Below are 22,335 nucleotides of genomic sequence, written 5' to 3'. Positions count from 1 at the left end.
TCTGGAAGAGTTTGCCAGTTAGATGACTAGTCATACTTGCCCAAACAGCACTGCTGAAATTTACCATATGTTGGTTTTCAGCACTGAAACATCGATTTCTCATCCAGGTCTGCAGTGAAATGTATGTTAACCACTCGCATAGGATTTATGGTACTGACTGTTGTCCTTCTTAAAAGAAAAACATTGCCGTTTCTCTTTTTAACACTGTTCCTCGTCTTCATTTACCAGCTGTTCCTCATTTTATCGGTGGCTTTCCACCTTAATGTGTTCACTGTAAACCCTGAATATTTTTTTTTACTAAAATATCATAGTAGTTTTTTTAACCTAATGCATCAAACCACAAATGATCCCCCTATCTGATCTGGCAAAGCATACACTTAAATTAAGACAAAAACATTTCCCTAGAGGAGCCTTTTTGAAGCAATGCAAATTATATACAAATAGTGCAGTGCAGTAGATTATGCAGAGCAATGTGAATGTATAGCCTAATAGGCTGTAGTGCTTTCTAACCTGTTATATAGCACTCTGCTCAGCATGCTCACCGGTATCCTGTTGCGCAAAATGTAGTTGAAAAGTTCTCTATGAGAACCTTCAACTTGATTAGTCTGTCTTCAAATCCAGCCCACTATTTTCCAATAAAGGTGTTTTGTGGTGTCAGGAAGGCAGCAGGATTTTCTCTCCGATTTCCTTGGTACATCAAAAATGAATTTACCTGAAAGATGCTTAAAATTGTCTCAAAAGTGTTTTTTTTTTCTGTTTTTGTTTGAGCTCCCCCTGACTGGTGTTGATGTTCTGAAGGAAAAGGTTCAAAGCAAAGGGCAAACAAGTGACGAGTAGGTCTCCATGAAAAATATACACAGTCTTTGCAAGCCATCGTACCATTGAGTAATCAGTAGTGGTGAAGCAAGGACAAGATGAGAGCTCTTTGAATTCTTCTAGCTGTACAGAAGGCTGCTGAGCAGGAGCACTGACTCCTTTCCTATGCTTAGTGCTTATATACTCAAGGGATGAGAATTAAAAAAGATGTTAATAGGTCTCAGAATAGAGCTTTGTAGATTTTACCGTCCCTGTGCCTCAAAATGGTTTAAGTTAGCTAGGAATATTTATTATCAAAAATTCTTGTTGTTTCTTTCACTGAGTTTTTGAAATTCTGCTGCCCTCTTTCTCCTGAAGGATATTGAGAAACATGTGGGGGATGCTCTGTATAGTCATTACAGGAGAAACATGATTAAACTAGAGGAGTACTGAATTCTATTCCGACAATGAGTTGTCTGCATTAATCCACTCTTTCAATTTTTTCTTTTTAAATAGTTTATTTTGATTTGAAAAATATTTAGAATCAAGAAATCTGTCTTAAGTGTCAAGGTCTGCCGGTCTATTTGATGCAGGAAGTTGTTTTTTCAGATGAGTTTAGATTTTGTTTGTTACAAAAGAAACTCATGCTGGCAAGATGAATGTAAGGCAGCTACATTACTGATCCTCCCAAACTTATTTATTAAATTGATTTATTAGTCTTCATTAAATAGAAATTATAATACATTTATTAATAATTATTAATTATTCTTTGTTAAAAGAGTTAAATTGTTCAGAACTAGACAAGTTTGTGAAATTCCACCAAAATTAACATCAGGGCTTGCCTGGTGTGGAGCCAGGAGTTGGACTTGATGATCCTTATGGGTCCCATCGAACTCAGGAGATTCTATGATTCTATCTGCCATAGTATTTCTGATAGAATCATGTGCACATTTGAAAATACGATGGCTTCTGTTGAGGAAATGAAACTGGGCCAGAGCTGGCTGCAAGACAGCAAGAGTGCAAAAGTCACTACACTGGAATTATCCATTAGTAATTCTCTTTTTTTTTTCCTCATGTGGATGCAACAGTGCTAATGGAATAGAATCACAGCCTTTGCCAGGGAAAAAAGGTAGATGCTTCAGGTGCATTTGTCCTTGCAGCTTTGTGGGGTGCCTCCTTAAAGTTTGGAGAATGTCAGCTTCAGTTTTAAGTAAAAGCTATTTATAAAGTAGACCAAGATGATGTAAGGATGCATTATGCCCACTGAAGACAGACTGTTTTAAAGAAAGGTACAGTAATTCCTCTTTTCTTTTAAAGAGGTTTGATAAAGAGCATCCTGATAGGAATTCTCTGAGTCGGAGTACGCCACTGGGATTAACAATGAATGGTTTTATTTTGAGGCTTGCTACAGCTGGTTGATTATACTACTCAGTGATGCCCTGAAGAAGGGTCTGAAGCAGAATATGTGCATATCATTGAATTGTTTCTGGGTTGGTGAGATAAGCAGGTAGCCTAGAACCTTTAGTTAAGAGCAAAGGGTGTTCAGTTGTAAAAATATGTTCTCAAAAGAAAGGTGTTTGGTTTTTCTCTCAAGATTTGAATATGAGTAGTTGGAAATTTCAGACAGTGGTAAATCATTTATTTATTTAGTACTGAGAAGTTCACATGTGTAGAAACAGACGAAGGAACTTAGTGGGGAGAATTAAGATGGGTTTTTAGTACATCAATGAGGTACATACCAGCTAAAAAGTGATGATAATCTGTACAATACCGAGTCCACTTCAGATCCACAGTCTTCCAATTCCAGCAGAACAGAATATTAGTGACTTTTCACTTACATCTTTTAGCAAAAATATCAAAATAGTTGCTTGTTTCTAGAAAAAGCTGCAATAACAGAACTAAAGGATTCCAGTGAAGTTAGAAATCTGTTCGTGCCAAGTATTGATAAAACTAATGAATTATGAACCAGAGGTCCAGTGAAGATTGGCTGAAAAATGGTGGTCATGGGAGAATCTGTTAATTAAACACATTGAGCTCGTTTTCAAGACTTCACATTTGCATTGATAACATCTTTGTAGGCAGAATGGTTTCATGCAACATGAACTATGCTTTGGTCTCTACTCAAAGTTAAGTCAGAAGAAATGGAAATGATATTCCATTAACTTTTTACAAGTAATGCATGAGGTTTTGGTTAGGCATTCCCTGGCTACATAAAGGACAAAGCCTGAAGTTGTATAAACTTGTTTCCCATCACTTATCACTGAATGTAATCCCTACAGCATTAGAATCCAGTTTTGTAACCACTTAAACATCAGTGGCAAAATGCCAACCTGTCAATGAGGAGCTTTTAGTTGGGTCTCAAGATTTGGAAGGATGTTGCCATCATTGATAGGCTTTTTCATAACTGCTTCCCAAACATAAATATGTGTGGAAGAGAAATAATTGGGAAGTGATCCATTGCAAGCATGAAATGAAGCAGCTTGATAACACTATTCAGCGACTGTGTGCAAATTAGAGCTGTGACCAAATTTACCTAAGCAATTTGAACTGTTAATGAAGAGTTAGTTTTAATTATTTTTTTAAGTAAAGAGCTTTATTTGCTTTAGAAAATACTTAAGCAGAGGTGTGAAATCAGCTTTCAGCTTTTTCTATAATGACAGATCACACTTCTGTGAAAGGATGCCTTGCAACTGGTAGTAACAGACTGAGATATTTAGAAAACTTATGTTAACAGGATTGAAAAGCAAATCAGGGCTATTCACTCTGTGCAGTAGTGTTTCCATACCTTGGGTAACAGACTGAGAACAGACTAAAGAATTCAGGTCAATCAACAGCAACCATATCTCTAGCATAAACTGCTTCAGTTTAGGTTATGATAGACTCCTGCTTCTGTGACTGAGCCAAACATTAAGGGTGATGCTGCAGTCCTAATGGACTCTCTTTCTGTGTTTAATATGGAACAAATAAGGGAAATGCATCACAATCATGATGAAAACGAGTTTGGTCAGGAGCCAAAGAGTATTTTGTGAGAAGGATTTTTTTGAAGTATTTGAATGTGGTTTTGCAGATTCTGAAAGTATTGTAGCAAAACCTAGTAGCGACTAGTTGTAATTTATCCTGTACACAAGAACAAATTTGTCTTCTGTGTAAGTCCATTTTACAGCAGCCACATCATTTTCAGAATGATTTATCATACCCCAATACTGAATCTCTGCACTGTGCAGTATGGAGATACATAGTCAGCACACAGCCACGTGTTTCTCTTTAAGAAGGAAAAACACTAACTTGCTTCTGGCTTCAAGACTGGTTAAAACTGTATTATAATCATGGGCACCTGCACTGGCAGAATTGTTTGGAGTGTGATCTGCTCTGTCTTGAGCTGAAACCTATTGATGGGGAATGTCAGACCTCAGTCATCTGCCACTAGTATCCTGACACTGCACTCAGCCTTCCATGGGAGGAAGGGTTTGGTCTAGTACTGATGTAAATATGAGTAAAATGTGGTTGATTTAATTAAAACATCACTGATATGCAGAGAAAACCTCTTAATATTCTGATGATCCCAAACTCCATCTGTGCTGTGCTTTAACCCCAGCCGGTAGCTACTAACCACACAGCCGCTCTCTGCATCAGATATTGGTCAATTCACAGTAGAAACTCAGTTATACTGGTATTATTCCAGAGAGGCATTTTCATGTAGGAAGAGGAAATCAACTCTACTTTTCTCTCAGAATCCCTTTAACTTTCGTTTTGCATCTTCAATATTTGAAGAAGTTCACATAGTCAGCTCTGGGGGTAACATTACTCTGTCGTTGCACTCCCTGCTGAAACTTCTGTGGTAGCCAAAGTCTTTGTAGCAGCAAAGTTTCACTACGATTGATAGTGTATCAAATATCTCAGCATATAAATGTTACAGAGTTATGTTTCATAAGAGTTAGATTTAAATTATTGCTTGTGCAACTAGGATATAAATAGGATTTCCAGCTACTGGAAATATCTCTTTCTCCCAAGGTTGGTTTATGGGATAAAAAGAAAACCTGATATGAAATGAAGTTAAAAACCACATTATTTTTATGTATAATCTCTCGTTTTGTCTTGGGGGATCAAGTTATCCATTTTATATAAACTCGCTAATTTACCATATCTTGTTCATTTTTGCTGTAAATAGTCTATTCTTACTACACACTGTAGAGATACCAGCAGGGCACCGTGGTTCATTTCAGAAGTCACTAGCATCTGCATATCATTTATGTGAAGAGCATACAAAAGTCAACAGTTCTCTTGGAGGGCACGTGCTTTATTCTTAGTCCTAACTGCTTGCATGGCTTTGGCAGTCCTGCTGTTCAACAGCACCGTCATGTCATTTGCAGGAGGAACAGAGTGAAGCTTCCATACGTGGAAAAAATCAGCAAAGGTTTGTTTATAACCCATAAATGTCAAGACAAGGTAGTGTACTTGGATTTCCATGCTAAAAATAACCCAAACTCCAGAAACCAGGTAAAATTAGTTTTTTTTCTCACTGAAGAGTGGGAGGTAGAAATGCACAGCAGTAAGAAATAACAAAAAATCAGAGTTTACTGAGACAGTAACAAATGACACAAAATTTGGTTTCATTGGTTTGTTTGTTTTGGTTTTTATTATTATTATTTTCTACTAGAATGGTATTTCTGGAAAGAATAATGATGTGTTCAGTAAAACAAGAGGGGACTAATAACATTTTTGTCATACTACGTTAATAGTCTATAAAACTGTTTTTGCCATTACATATTAATTGCGTTTTAAGGCATTGAAATAGCATCACGATACTTCTTCACTCTTTGGGTCTTTTCTTTTCCTTGTGTATTTGTAATATAGCATCCCTCAAACTATCATGCCAAAGGCTCAGTGTTGTAGGTGCAGCACAAATACCTTGGAAGACACTTTGCCCTTTTAGCCAGACCTTCTGTTTTCCTACAGTGAAAGGAAGAAGATTGTCTTGCAAGGATTCTTAAGTGTTCCCAGTCTTATCCAATGATGGACAGGATGATAGTTTGATGAAGATTGATTATGTGTTAAGCCTGAGGGCTTTCAGGTTAGAATGGAGGGTGAGGGGAGTCTAGGTCAGCTCCTACAGCCCAGGTCTATACTATCTGTGTATCCCAGTTCTGTTCAGTTTCTCACACTTTGTTTCTGCTTTGTATTCAGATGTGCCTGATTGCACTCACATATGCAAAGTTGAAGGTTAAAAGTTTAAAGGAAATATGTGAGAATCGGATTAGTTTGGGTGATGTGAGTCAATCCATTTTGATACGTTGGCATTCTACCCACTAACCATAGCAGGATCTGCTAATCTTCTCTTTATGAATGCCAAGGAGGGTGCAATTTCATCACCTATTAGGTATATTTGTTGTTTTTTGTTTGCTCCTGGAAAATTTTCTAAGCATGCAAAGATGTTGCAGTGTGTGTTTGCAAAGAGTTCATCTCTTATGGCTCATGTCAAAGTGTTGAAGATTTGGACTTTTTCTTTTGCAACCCGAATTTAAAATTTTCCTAGTTCAGGACAAAGCACAAATTTTAGAAGCTTGCTTGCTCAGATTGCCATATCTTCTGTTCTAATAAAGAAAGAGATCTGTCTTATCTAGATACTTGGTCAAAATTCAGAAACTTAATGTTGTAATTGCTGAGAAGACTTTAATTTCTATGGCTATTTGTTCATCTTGGAAATGTGGGGTCATAATTTTAACTTCAAGTTAAAATTGAGGTATGGTCTGTAATAACTATTTCTTTACTTTTTTTTTTCTTTTAACTAAGGCAATGAATTCCTTATATCTTTTTGTTAATAATTTCTTATCTGCAGCTGGAAGACCTGCATGTTACCTGTGTTATCCCCTCCTGAAATCTTTTCATTTTCCACCTTCTTGTGTATTTTTTCCCCTTCGACTTTTAACTTCATTCTTTAGCCTTTCTACTCCCTCTGGCTTTTTTCGTGGTTTTTGTCATTCACTTACACTTTTCCCACACTCTCTGCATTTCCTTATTCTGACACACTGCCCTGTTTTGTGCCCTTTATAAATAGTATTGTTAGGGGTGTGCATGACCATCATCCAAGCCTAAATTGGTTTTGTTATTATATAGGACCTTTCCACTATCTTCAAAAACTGAACTGCTTTATCCATTTTAATCTCTATTACTCTAATTCATAAGTAAATCCCTTTAGAAACCTGTCTTCTGGAAACTCTTGACTTTGGATTACTCACTACACTATACTGCCTTTACTTCAATTTTTGTGGAACAGCCCAGGTAGTTAATATATGATGCCAAGAAATTTTGGTGGGAAATTGATTTTTGTTTCCATTTTAATGCTTTTTAGATTATTTGTCTCTTATGTCAAATTATGGATGTTAATTTAAGTAGTGTATGATTGGATGGAAATTCCTGTCACTTAGTTTATTAAAAATAATTCTAATACTTAATTCTGTCAACACTGCAATTGTGGTCTGCTCAAAAGTGGTCAGCTTCAAAAAGGAAGCTATATAATAGAATATATGATATAATTAGTTCTGTGACTTCAGAACTGTGGTTTTAATACTTGATATCTTTAAAGTTATTGTAGAATAATGGGCCATCATTTTAAAGCTGTATATGCCAGTGTTTGAGACAAAAACACAGAACAGGTTTGTAACTTTTATGCAGATATAAGTTTTAATTGATGTGGAGTGGCACGATATTTTTGCAATGTGTGTGAAAAGAATTTGTATAGCATTAAGAAATATGAATGTGTGGTTCAATGATGAATTTTGTGGATTCTGAGTTCCATTGTACAAGTTTCTTTAACATCATTAGAGGGAATTAGGCTACAGTGAATCTCATCATTTAGGTATCACGGGCCAGTTAAACGTGCCATTAAGTTATCTTAAAAATCTGATCTTCATGCATCTGCTCTCTCTTGCACTGATGTTTAGGAGCCCTGATATGTGGCAATAGTTTCATAGGGGCCCATACTTATGACATGTTTGTTGTTACGTATTTTTTCTGTGTCTGTAAGAGACTGAGAAAAAATGGCAGTATGGAAGATGAAGTCCCCATTATTGAAGTGATATAAAAATCACTGCTATATTTTCACTTCACTGCAAGATTCACCTGTTTCTCAGGTGCAGACATGACTGATTGTAGGTGGGTAATAGTTCAATTTAATATTTTGATAAGTGGAAATGAAATTAAAACCCTTTGTAGATCATCTCTCCTCCTCACTCCAGAATATATCAGTTGTGTCTGTTACCACATTGACAGCAATTAATTATTCTGGAGTGGTGTGCCATGGGTGTAGCTAGCCACATACTTTGGCCCTGTGGCTGGACCTTAGTTAGCAAATTGATGAGCATAAACGGAGTCCATCTTCCTTTTGCATCACAGGTGAACTATAGTGTTTGCAAGAAAAAATTTGTAAGAAAAAGTATGGGTTATGAATATAGTTCTGACTGATAACATCTACCAATGAAACAATAAGACATTCATACACCAGTCTGTTGCATACATGTGTGTGTGCAGGTTGCATTTCTGCCATACTTTGGTTAAATACCTACAGATATGTCCAGATGTGTGTGTCAGTCCATGAACTCAAACATGTAATACCATAAATCTTAGCATTTCCTAACAGATTTATATACAACTACTTTGTCTATTTCACTCAAACCTTGCTTCTACCGCAGTCAAATGGAAATCTTGTTTCCATGCTTGACAGCATGAAATCGCTGGTGCACTATCATTATTTCTTAATTACAGTATTTCTAAGTTATTTGTGGAGACTTCAGTCACGCTGAACCTTAGGCATCCTACACTCTCCATCTGAAATGTTAGCTGTCCCAGGAATTTAAAATACGTCAGAGCCCCAAAACTTGCATGAGAGTTTGAGTGATGCGTTGAGCTCCCTTTAATCTGGCTTCTGAGCTTTTTTTTGATCCACGTTATCTGAACTTCTGAGTTCATCTTGGCAGTTATATATTTATCTCTTTGAAATGAAAATATGACAGGACTCAATAGGTGGAACTTCAAGAAAACAGATAACTGTAATGAAGCTTAAAAATGTTGGCAACACTACACATTGCAAGCAGAGCTGTGAGAATCTCTATTCTTCTCTTTATTGGTCTTTTGTGGTGAAGACATCAATGAAAACAGGTGGTTCTTCTGTATTCACATTTTTCCTTCTATAGATCTTTTCCAACACATAATAGCAAATGAGAGAGAGGTGTGAGGGACTATGGTCAGAAATATTTAGAGAGATTTGTGTGAACAGGCTTCTAGTATTATGGAAATACAACTTGGCATCATTTTGTTAACACATAAATTATAAGTGTCTTGCTGTGTTTGTCTTGGTTTGTTCAGGTCAATACTAATTATTTCTTGATTAGATATATTCCTTAAAATGAAGCTATATTTATGTGAATGTCTTGATTTATTTTCTGTTTTTCTAGTAGCTTGTTAACAAGAGATGTGACTTTAAGATTTTTCAACAGATAATTTGTTTATACCAGTTCATGTAAAACACCATATGTTTAGATTCACATTTTATTATTTAGACTCTTATTATTTTGAGGGGCTTTGCTTGTAATTTTGTTTAATGGGATGGAACAGTACCCACTAGAAAAACTCATTATTCAGGTGTGGGACTAAAAGTTTGTGATGAGAGATACAAAGGATCAATCCTGATCCTTTTGAAGCTACAACATAAGAATATTTTTTCCTTGAAAGCATTTCTATCATATTCAAAATATTTTGTCTAAACTTGTTAGACTGCTGGCAACAGGAGCAGGAATAGGTAAATGTCCTGCTTTGATCTCTCTTGAAGTACAACATACAAACGGAGAGGATTGTAGAATCAGCATCATAGAATGCCCGGTTGGGAGGGATCTCAAGGATCATCTCGTCCACCTTTTCTTGGTAAAAGCACTGTTTAGACAACATGGTCCAGCATCCTCTCCAGCTGAATCCTAAAGTTGTTCAATGTTGGGGAATCTACCACTACATGGGGTGATTATTCTAATTGCTATTTTTCTCATTATGAAACTGTTTTCTCATGTGTCCAGTTGTGTCTCCCCAAGTGTAACTTGTAGCCAATACCCCATATCTTTTCCAATTGACTCCTTGTAAAAAGGAAGTTTCCATCTTCATTGTAGCCACCCTTTAAAAAACAGAACATGGTGACAAGGTCTCCCCCAGGCCTTCTTTCCTCTAGGCTGAACATACCCAGTTCTCTCAGCCATTCCTTACAAGGTACACTTTCCAGTCCTTTGATCATTTTTGTGGCCTTTCTCTGGATCCTCTTTTTTGTCAAGTGGGGACCGAAACAGGACACAGTATTTCAGGTGTGGTATGACAAGCACCAAGTGGGACAATGGCTTCTTATTTCTGCTGGTGATTCTCTGGTTGTTGGCTTGCTTTGCTACAGCAGCACGCTCTTCACTTGTGTTCTAGTTGTCCACAGGACACCCAGGTCCCTTTCCACAGAGCTTCCTAGCTGGGTAGATCCCAACCAACCAGTCATAGACATAAACAGTGAAATCACGAACAGTCCAGTTGGGACTGAAGGCTTCTAGTGGGAAAGCATGTGGGTAAAATATTGGAGGAGGTGGTATGAAGCCAGAAAACCTCTATCTGAAATGGGTTTATAAGCATGAGAGGCTTGGAGAAATATTAACTACAAGTTCTTCTTGTTTTTGTCATTAGCACATTTGTTATCCCATGTACCCTGCTATGCAGTTTAAATTTACAAAGTAAGGCCAGTTCATCTTTGCAGAATTCTTCCCAACCTCTGCTCTGACACTATTCTTAGTATTTATTTTACATAATGATGATTCAGATATCTGAATTCAACACATTGAAAATATCTATTATCTATTTAAGTCTCTGTTATTATAAATATGTCTTAAATGTATTGTGTATACATAATACACAGACGATACGAATACAGACTGCAGATTTTATTTGTGGATGGGAACAAATAAAGCGATGTATTGTTGCTATATTTCTCTTAGTTTTAGAAGGTTTAATAGAGTTAAATAACAGGATTATGATTTACTACTTAGAAATTACTAAGAGAGAGGAAAATCATGACAGTTTTAAACTACCAATTTTTCTTGTTATCTAAAGCAATTTGTAATAAAATAATTTTTTCCATGCTGCTAGGGAAACCCAGTGGAGAAGACAAAAAAGAAGTAAAAGAAATTGTTCTAAAAATAACATATTCCCTAAAAGCTATGCAACCTTGCTTTTAAATTTTCCTCTCTAAAGAGGAAAGGAAACATTTGATATAGAAGAATACCCTACTAGCTAGCCATTTGATGTGAGTTTCAGAGATAGACTGAGTTTTGTTCAACAGTCTTGGGGTTCACAGGTCTGAAGCCCTTACTCCCGTCAACTGGAGTTTTTCCTTGGAGAAAAAAAAGGTTGACACTTAACCAGAACCTGCCCTCATGACAGATAATGTGCCATGACTTTTATGAGTGTGTTTATTCCTAATATAGTGTTTTCCTACCATGTATAGGCGAATTCTCCCTTTCTTCTTTCCTCAGAGTGGAAAAATTTGGTCTTTGTCCCAGTCCAAAACGTAGAGCTTCTGATAGAGACTTCAAGAAAATAAACAGCAGTTTTGGTACTTGTCAGGCCTAAAATGTTTCTAAGTTCAGGTCTTTGGATATGGAAATTCGTGCTGTACGTTTGCTGTGCTCGCAGGGTATATCTAATGACACTGACCTTATTGAATCATCCATCCACTGTTCATGAAACCAGTAAATTACAGCGCAATCTGCTATGTTTATGGGCTTTAAGAACCAGCAAACTGATTCTCCAAACATGTAATTTGCTTGTCACTCAGCTTTGTAGAACATGGATGTGGCAGTGCAGAAGCAGGAGACTGTAACTGCATTTGTAACCTTTAATATATGAACAGTGCATCAGTTAAGAAAAACACACTGTATTGTGTCAGGTTTTAAATTGCAAGATTAACACTCCCAATTAATCTTAAGGTACAGAATCATCTAATGATGCTGATACTCAGCTCCTGTTAAACCGCCTTGTGATTGATATTTGCAAGGTATTTATTAAAGAAAACGCTTTAAAGGAATTGAGGGGTTTGAGGATATGCATTTAATTTCACTCCCTTTCTTTATTGGTAGCTTTGATCAGGGCTGTGCTCACTACCTCTACCACAGGCTTTGAACTTGTAGAGGCAAGAGTATAAATAATTTCCCATGTCAATTCTTGGCCGATCTACCCAGACTGAAATATAAAAAGCAAGTTGTCTCCTAAATTCCATTGAGTGGGATTAGTGAATTGATTAGTTGAATTCTGAATTAAAATTGTAATTAGAGGCAAAAATGTATCTCTTAGAAAGGCTTCGAGTCATTTCCCCAAAGAATAGCAGGCATGCTACAGGCTTTTGACAAAGGTTTGTATTGTGAATAAAAACTGTTTTCAAAAGCCTTTTTTTTTTTTTTGTATTTGTAAATCAAGCTCTTAGGATAGGAGCAATTAGTAACCAAAAAATGTGTGATATATTTTTTACAGTTTTTTGTCTTACAGAAGAAATTCCATTGATTTTTGAAAATACTGAAGACGTGATTCAGTGAAAACAATTACAAATAAATGCCATCAGTAGCATATAATGATTTTTTTCCCAATAGATTCTGCTCCAAGTATTTTAAAATGACAGTGTGGGCACTGTATATTCAATTTCAATTAGTATTTACAGTATTTTGATATAAGCTTTGCTGTACCAGTCTATGGGCATACTTCAGGCATGTACATTTCCATTTGACACTTAACCAGAACCTGCCCTGATGACAGATAATGTGCCAGGACTTTTGTGAGCAAGTTTATTCCTAATACAGTATTTTACTACCATGTTAGGAGGTTTCTCCCTTTCTTCTTTCCTTACATTTTGTTCTGTCTTTTGCTGGAATATTCATTAAAGTCTTTCTGAATATATTTTCATGACTTACTCTACCTCCATCATTTATCCTTTTCAGTCTGTAGATGTGGTTGTCCAATGTTACTGGAAATGACCACAGAACCTGACCTTTTGATCTCAGCAGTTCTTGCAAGATATGCACATTTTAATCACCTTACCCTGCAGACATCAAAAGCATATTCTAATCCCAAAGAAGCAGTTTTAGTGATTCAGTAGATGTTACTCCTCATATAGCATCAGTAGTGACTCAAAGTTTTGCTGATATATTGCTCCTGCTGATATTGTCATTCAGATTAAGTGAGAAGCTAATGTGCTTAATATTGGCTACTCAATTGTAATTTTTGCTGTTCAGGGTTATAAATTATGGACTTTTATGACAAATGTAAAAGGTATGATTCGAACCAATTACGCGTTTTGCTCCAAATCCCAAAACTTCTGAAAGCATACAGTTCTGGCAAGTCATATCCACCAGGTCAATTTTCTTTTATCTCTTCACAAAATAGGCTAGGATCTACGTATGAAGCTTATGAGCATCATTTTAATCTAGACTTATTAAAGCTGCTTACTAATGAGAATGTTTGTCTTTTCATGACACAAAATATGTCCTACGTGAGTAGCATGGAGAATGTACCAACTTCTGTACTATTTGGCTTATCCTGAACAGGAAAGAAATTCAGAAATCAGGGTGGTAGGATAAGCCAGAGGTTCTTTGCAAATTGGAGCTGAAACATATAATTTAAAAAGCCCAAGCACCCAGGCACGTAACATTCAAGTAACTCTACTGCTGGTTGATTTTACTTAGATTTGTTAGATAAAAGATTTAGCTCTTTAAAACATGTGATATCTTATCTTCCAATTTTTTGTATTTTATGTGACTTTGAGTAACTTTTTTACTACAGCTTTTTTAGGGTTAAATATGCAGGGAATTAAAGGCTCCTCTTTTCTGATGTGAAGCCAACGTTTTGGTTTCACTCATCTGTTGTGTTAGATTTGGTTATAACTTTTTTATAACTGTTGTTAGGGAATTCAGAAGATTTAATAACTGTTTTCTTAAAGTTTTTAGGATCAGTTTTCTTTAATTATGCTGTCACCTTAATCTCTCGTTGATGATTTTTTTTTTTTTTCCTCAAAGCTGTATACTAGTGCACTTACTAGGAGCAAATGCTGACATTCTATGACTAATGCCAAGTGGTTTAAGTCATGTGGGCATTGCTCAGCAGTGGTGAGGCTGGCAGTGAAGTCATAGGTGTTGTCATCTTAATATCTATCTTTTAGATATTAAATATACCAATATGAGATATTAAATAGATCTTAATATCTATTTTTTTATATCTCAAAGGGACCTTTTCCTTTTGAGACAACATTCTCACTAAGCCAGTAATTTCAGTAAGTCTGTTCATGAGATAGGATTCAACAACTTCTATGAAAAAGAACAGAAGTAGTAGAACATTGAAAACAAACTGTGCTAACCAGCAATGATTTATTGTGTTAAATACGGTGCTAACAGACATGATTTCTTTTAATTCATGTGGGGTTTTTTTTACTCTGTACAGTAATTTTCATTGTTGACAAGCCAGTGAGTAGAAAAGTGGATGTAAAAAATGGGATGCTGGAATTTTTAAGAGCTTTACCATAGGGGAATGATTACAGAATGTACAGTGCAATAAAGAATTTGGCGAATTGCATTTGAAATCTGTGTAACTCTGACAAGCACAGTTGTTCAGGAAACTAAGTTCTGGTGTTATGTCTCAGATACATGCAACACATGAGGTGCCAGGTCCAATTAACAATCTAATGGTGGTAAATCCATTATCCTTGGAAAGAGAGTCCACCATCAGGAGACATTAATTCAATGTGACACCAAATGGGGTGTTTATATACAGCTAATTGCAATGTCAGACATTCTGCTCTAATTGAGTTTAATTGTGGCAAAATTGGAGTTAATTAAAAGTTAATGGTATAGAGCACATCATGTTGTTATAAACTATTGGTACATGTTTCATATCCATATTATTGTTATTTAAATGGTGCTTTCAATTACTGTGCCTCATATTGGCACTTTGGAAATGCAGTGTGATTGTTTTCACATCACTGGAAGTTTTCAGTTTGAGTAGGCATGTAGAAATGTATTTATTTTTTAAAAGCTTGAAAAAGTTCAGGCTGGTTCATTATATCACAATGGAAATGTCACATGTGATGTTTCCAACCATCTTGTTTAAGGGCAGGGTTGACTTCACAAGAATGCTAGCAAAATAGAAGAAAATTCAAGTTCACCTTAAGAGGAAGATACCATTTTTCACATTGTCCCTCATACTTTGATAAGAAAATCTCAGTTTCCTCATCTTACTTGAATCCATCTTTTTCTAATTGTGTCTCTACCTCTGGCTGGTCTGTCAGCATCTCTTCTGATTAATTTCCTTTCTGTGGGATTTTCCTTAGGCTTTCTTCACCTTCCTCTGCTTCTGTACCTTCCAATCATATGTACGCTGTCAGGTCCATCTCTATCTTGACCTCTCTCTTGATAAATTACAAAATCACAGAATTGTAGGGGTTGGAAGCGACTTCAAGAGTCCAACCCCTACTTGATGAAGTTTTATATATAAAACCTTTTTGTTTGACACATCCTACTGGACCTCTCACTGCTGACTCAGAAATAATCATTGCATCTTCCCCCTTTTCTGTCAATATAGGCAACCCAGTCGTCCTCCTGCCACTCAGTTCAGTAGACTGTCATCTTTTCTACTTGCTACATGGACCCTTGCCATGTCCAGGCCTTTCAGATCTTTGTCCATTATGACTACAAACTGATTTGCACTTTGTGCATGTTCTCTTCTCGATCTTAACATCTTTTCCAGCTTTTCTGCAGCACAAATATCTTATACCTTGAGTTCACTGTAAATGAAACTGCTATTATCTCTACTACCTACTAGGTCCTTGTACCGTGATGCCACAGTGTTCTGCTCACCATATTTCTTCCCATTAGATTAAATTCAAGCTATTTCTATACTGAAACTTTGGACAAGTTGGTCTTTCCTAGCTGTTACTGTTGTTCAACCCTTATTTATCTTCAGCTCTTATGAGTTGTTTGGCCAGCACTCATTTTTTTTCTTGCTTGAGCACTTCTTTTGGAAAAACACCAGACCTGCTCCATATGTCATGGCTTACACTAGTTTTGTGCTGAGTGATGTGAGGTGCAAAACACCATTGTTACCGGTTTAATACATGCAGAAGATGGTCTGAATCCTACCTCCTATAACACTTTACAGTATTTATTAAGATGAACTCTCAAATGAAATGGGTAGTTTTTAGTTCAGAGGAAAGATTACATAATTTGACAATACAGGTTGGTGTCATGTTGCTTTTAAAAGAACTTTGCAAGATGTTTGAAATTACCGGTGTGTTTCTTGAAGTCCAGCAAAGTATTTGTTTTGAAAGAAACTAGATTTAAATTTTGTTACTTGGAGGAAAGCAAATATAAATTTTGAGCTTTCCCAGTTTATAATATTGATCCAATATTTAAGTATTTTGTTCTGTTGGGTAGCAAAATTGTTTCAGGATTTTTTGAAGGACAAGCACTGTGGCTTTATATTTCTAGCACTGTGAATAGGACTTTATAGGAAGTATCAACAAAGTCAGGGGATAGCCACTTGCTCCTCAGTTATCCTTAGTGCAGAAAGAACAGAGTCAGCCTGGAACCAGATAATCATGAATAATCATTTGAGGTCTCCACCACTCCCACTGCTGAACTTTCAAATTCTAGTTCTGTTCTTTGTTGCTTAATGTATATTTGTGAAACATGAAACACTTGAAATCTCATGTCATATAGTCAGCTTCTAATTCAGTTAACCTTCCTGTGTTTTTTTGATCTTTTGCTCTCAGTGTTTCATTGGTACTGTATTCTAATGCAAGACCTTTAAAAAGATTGACTACAGGAGATACCATGGCATGATACCTTGACCTCCAGTCCCTCTAAAACCTAGTTTTGTGGTTACTTACCAGCAGACGTCACACTACCTTGTGCTCCTGGATCATTCCCAGACTCTTTCTGACATTAACAGGAATGATGTGTATCTAGAGATGAATGGTGCTGACCTCGGGCTGAGCAGCTGATGTTAGTCAATCTATCAACATGCACATATATGTAATCCACCTTTAAAAAACAAAATATTGCTATTTATTATGTTTGGAAACTAGTCTAAATGTTCCCTAATCTATACAGTCTGTTACAAAGTTCCAAAGCTCCAGTGTAAACAGATATGAAATGTGCCAACTCCGTTATTTTACACTTTGATTCAGAATGCATTTAAATCTGATCAAGGGTTTGTTTGAAACTTAGCACCCACAGTTCAATAAACATGGAACCATGAACATGGGTTTGTGGTTAAAGCGTAGTAACTTTGCATTCAGTAGGAAAACAATGAGTTACTTTGTCAAGCAATAAAGTGGCAAATCCTATAGCTTTACTTGTGGTTAGAAGAGTTTATAGCTTTAGTTAGAAGAAAGGTCTGGCTTGTCTTGAGTGCTAAAAATACATTAAACATTATATATATTAATAATGTATATTAAATATACTTAAAATAATAAGGAGGTTTTCTTTAAAGCGCAAATTTCTTGTCCTAGAAATTTTCCAGATGATTCTTTTCTACAACATAGTGGTTTCATATATATGGGTGAGGATTTTTGTTGTTTCCTCATGTATTTTTTCTCTCACATGGCTTGTTTAGAACTGTCCAAATATAACAAATGCAGTGTTCTGAAATTCTGGTTTCCAAGAACTGTGTTTCCATGTATAAATTGGGCATTTTGATATGACCAGGTTAATGGAAGGCAGGGAAACATTCTAAATGTACAGATGCACAAATAATGCTGTGTTTGAAAAGGCTACTTATGCTGAAAAAGTTATGCAGTAAAATTACAGGTGTTTTCATCAGTTTTATGTAGGCACTTTGTTCCTCTATCTATTGTGGGCCACCAGTTTCCTCAATGCTTTTCTCTGTAAAGCTAAATAGCCTGTAAAAGGCAAAATGTTTCACTAACAGATAGCATAGTCACTTAAAATAATTCCAAGGAGAGGAAATTTGGCATTGCAGCTGCCTAACAGAATTCTGTCTTCTGCAATGTTTTTCATTAATCTTTTTGCTAAAGTAAACTGTTTTCCCTGTGGAAATTAATTAGCATGGTATCAAGAATTCTAATTTTCAGAGAACACCAGTGAGATATACGACTGTTTCTTTAGACACTATCGCACAGCAGGGCAATAATCTATTATAAGCAACAGACAAAAACCCCTGATGACAACTATATTTGCAGATCTCCCTAAAGCTGAGAATCTCTTTCATTGTATGGTTTTGCTTAGCATTAAAAATTGAGCCAAAAATGTAAGGAAGGGTGAAGATGAAAAAGGTGTTGTAGTTCAAAAAGTATGAGAGGGATCTCATTCCTTGAGTACTAAAATGGGCATGGTGGGCAAGGAGTAGGTTTGTACTCAAAACTGTTCATCTTATTTATCACAACCACCAGATCTGTTTTTCGGTGGGGGGGTATTTTTTTATTTAAAGAGATGTATTTCAGAGTCATAGATGTATCTAGAAAAGCTAGCTTTTGTGCTTGTCAGTCTCTAAGTGTGTATGCTCAATTAAAAGAAAAATTAGGGCAGTTGGACTGGATGATACTGGTTCTGATGTGGGGTAATAAAATAATTGACCTCTGTAGAATGAGTTGATGTCTATATGGTAATAGATACATTTTTAAAAAGCATCATTTGAAGGTGTGAGGGTCAGTTTAATTAGGCTTTGATTGAAGCCCATCCTAATTATACTCTGTGACTCTCCACGTATACAAAACCATGCTTTGGTTGTGTGTAGAATGACTAACTTCCATAGACCTCGCCATCTCTTGGGAATAATCCAGGCTTTCTTCTGGATTGTCATTTCAGCGGAGGGAAAAGCCAGTGAAAACAATATCTTTTCAAATATGCTTCTTGTAAACAAATACAGAATCTATGGGTTGATCAGGATCAGTGTATACAAGCAGTTAAGCTGTGGTAGAAACAAATCAGCTACTATGGGAAAGGAGAAATGGAGCTTTCCACTAAGTATGTGCAAGTATCTCTAATATCAGCAAAACCCCCTCAGTCATAAGATGTCTACTTCTGATTTCTTAGAATACATGGATAAGACCTATGAGAAACTTCTAGCTAAAGTGCAAGAAACAATCAGAACTGAACTATTTTGTGATTGTTGGGAGTTTGAGGGATTGTACTCTGGAAATTTAAGTAAGGAGATCTGTAGTTAGAATCTATAGGGGAAAAACACCTGAGAAAACAGACATTTCTCTCAGTGTCAGTAAAATTACTGCTGCAAATACCTTGTGTTAGGAGCAGCACTGGTGGAACCTCAGTAGAGATGGTTGAAATGAAAATTTTTCAATCGCATTATGAAGCTTGTGGGAGAATTCAGGAAAGTAATAATGATAATAGAAAAACTCTGATCTTGCCTTAAAGTCCACAGCTTTGAAATTATACTGATGTTTATTCTGCTGCACAACTTGACATCTCTTTTTGTGGGGAGGAATTAATTACTAATGCTTTTGTTTTATATACATGTGAGGAGAAAAACACCTTAGATAATAAAGGCACAAAAAGCTTACTCAATTTTATGTTAAAGTACGGTTATGTTATAGCATGGATTCTAGAGTTCCTCTAAAATTTAGTTCAGCTTTGGCTTAAATAATGTACTGAATCATTATAGAAAATGCATGTCTTTAACAAGCCGTTTTTCAGAAAAATAGCAAGAAATCTGACTAGGAAGAAAGGTATGTTCAGGGGTTCTGAGTGCAGTTGAAAATCTCTTATTAAAGGAAAGTGTTTGCTACTTTTTAATTCATTACAACATGGTCGAATATTAACATGATGTTGTACAACGCTATAAATGTAAGTATTGTACAACACTATAAATGTAAGTAGCTGTCAGAAAGATGGCATAATGGACCACCAAAAAATATAACATGTCAGGAAATGTGCCATTCTGCTTTTATTAATGAAAAAGTGAAAGTACTTCATAATGATGGAAGTGTAATTCTGCAGTTCTAAACTAACTGTATTACCAGCCGTTACATTTTCCTCTTTCTTCCCTCACACTTAGAACTACTCTATCAAGTGGGGTTTTTTTTTATGGTTTTAAACCAATATTTTTGTAGGAATTTTTTAATGAGTTTAATTCTCTTGGGTTTTTGCAGGTATGACAATGATCCTTATTCCTGTATTTTACAGAATATTCATTTATTGCATTTCCCGGCTACAACTTCTGCCAAAATGTGATTGTTACCAGAATAGTTTCTTGTGAGGAGGAAACAAGAATGAAAGCAGATGGGATGTGAAATACATTTAGCTGCTATGGGCTCAGAAAAAGTTTAAAAAGTTCCATAAATTAAATCCCCGGCTCTTTGATGTTAAGATTAAACCAGGTGGTTTACAACAAGCTTGAAGTAATATCCAAGCTGCCAATAAATCCCGTATGGGAAGATCTTCAGTGAACTTAAAGAGAATGAGCCAATTTCTTGGCTTGCATCTGATGAAGCAGCGTGGTATAAGAAGCAGTTGCTAAGAAGTTCCCATGTTTTGCCATCTGCTTCCGCCAAGGAGCAAAAGTTTCCCTTTCACCATGCTTTGGGACTCCATGAAGTCCTGATGCTTTTCAGGTCCCCTAGCTCTACCTTGCTTTCTCAGAAACTTTGACAGAACAAGTTTGACATGTTTAATTTGGACTTTGGTTTGGTTTTGTTTCCCTGCTGTAGTAAGTTGTTTTTATAATTGGGTAGAAAAGCAATAAATTCTCTTATGGATCATTTATGTCTCAGATTGTGAGAGAGACTAATAGTCTCAGTAATGCAGAGTGACTCCTGCTGTGACAGCCAACCACCAGGATCCTGTGGCTTGGGAAATAGTCTTTTTGCTCTTATTTGTCTGCTTTTTGCATTCTTGTTTAGCTGTACTCTGAGCCACAGCAAACCTCTCCTTGCAATCTTGCCTATTATTATGATTCTGAAGAAATATAGTGCAGCATGAAAACAAAACTGGTTTGGATTCTTTTTTTTTTTTTTTGGTCCAGCTCATTCCAAGCCCTTTATAAGCATATTTAATAGTACAAATATTAATATTTGAGCTGAACTTAGCTGCTTTATTTCTTTGTGGTCTCAAAGGAGAAACAATAAAGAAGGGATATTATGTTGGTTTTGCATCGTCATGACAAACCTAGCAATGATTACCATTGGATTTCTTCTGAATTCCACTGGGATGGTATAATTTTTGGATTTGATGAGGTGTGCTTTATGATAAATCTTCCCCTTAGAAGTTCTTTTTAGTATAGAAAGACTTGTATAAAGTAAGAGTGTTTGCATTGTTTTGCATTTAGCTGGGGAACAGTCTTTCTCCTTGTCTGTAATTGCCAGAAGAAAAAAATAAATGATAATACTCAATTCTTAGATATTTTTACCACTTAGGTATTTCTGTTACAACGAAAAAGTCTTCGTGGCAGTCTCACTATGCAAATCGAGGGAGTAAACCCAGGTGATGGCAACATTATTTCCCAATGTTGACAAGTTTAAAAATTTGCCATCTTCAGCTTCTATGTAGCAGAATTTATTCAAGGAATGAAATACACTCTGGGATCAAAAAGACTTCGTTTTGGTCCAGACAGGCTGAGAAAAATGCTCCTCAGGGACTCATGAGGTAGGAATAGGCAGTAACTTACCTGAAAAGTCTTTCATCTTCTTAGTTGAATAGTTGCAAAAACAAACAAAAAATCCCCAACCCCCTACCTCATCCAATAAACCCCCCAACTTACAGCTTTTATTAGGGCCCAGTGGCTGGGTCATACTCAGTTACTGGCTGTGTTTAAACCACAACAGAAGATATTTTTTGGTCAAAGATATATTGGTACCTTATTAAAGGCAAGTTTAAATGAAAACCCAAGCTTTTAAAATTACCAGGATCACTGAAAAGTGATCACATTCAGAAACTTCCCATAGGCTGTTAATTTTGGAATAAAGTTCATCCTGATTGATGTATTGGAGCCAAGGTCAAAAGAATTGAAGATCCAAATCAGCTCCTTCTTCCTGACTTTGAAAATGTATGTATTTTTTTTAACCTTAAAGCAAACTATTTTCCTTAATTTCTTTTATTTCTTTCATAGAATTGGCATTCAGTTTTGGCTTTCACTACCAGTCAAAAAACAAATTTCAAAATTCACAAGTTTTCTACAGAAGAGAGCAACTATCTCAGCACTGTTTTGTTTTTATCATGTACATCTATTGCAACTGCATGTTTACATTTTATCTTTATAGCAGAATATTGTGGTGGCAAGTGTCATTGTAAGGCATCACTTATTTGTTTTGCCTGCAGCTTTCAAGGTGGTTGGGGACTGAAGTCCCAATGTTTCAGTCGCTATGGAAATCCCAGGTTATAACTACGTAGCTTTTAAGAGCATAGGCTTTGACAATAATCAGCTTATTCTTTCAGCATGGGGATTTGGGTTTTTTCTTATTGTGTTCTTGTTTTGGAAGCCCTGGTGAGCTCTCTTTCTGTTTTAATGTATGTT

General features: G+C 36.1%; 1 protein-coding gene across 1 annotated transcript in view; it reads left to right on the top strand.

Moving 5' to 3' along the window:
- Positions 1-22,335, top strand: part of CDH13 (cadherin 13) — a 477,887-nt gene that overhangs the window by 231,557 nt on the left and 223,995 nt on the right. The gene's annotated exons all lie outside the window — the stretch shown is intronic.

This window comes from Gallinula chloropus (genome assembly GCF_964237585.1).
Source record: "Gallinula chloropus genome assembly, chromosome: 13".
Lineage (NCBI taxonomy): Eukaryota > Metazoa > Chordata > Aves > Gruiformes > Rallidae > Gallinula > Gallinula chloropus.
This window is presented reverse-complemented; position numbering and strand designations above follow the sequence as displayed.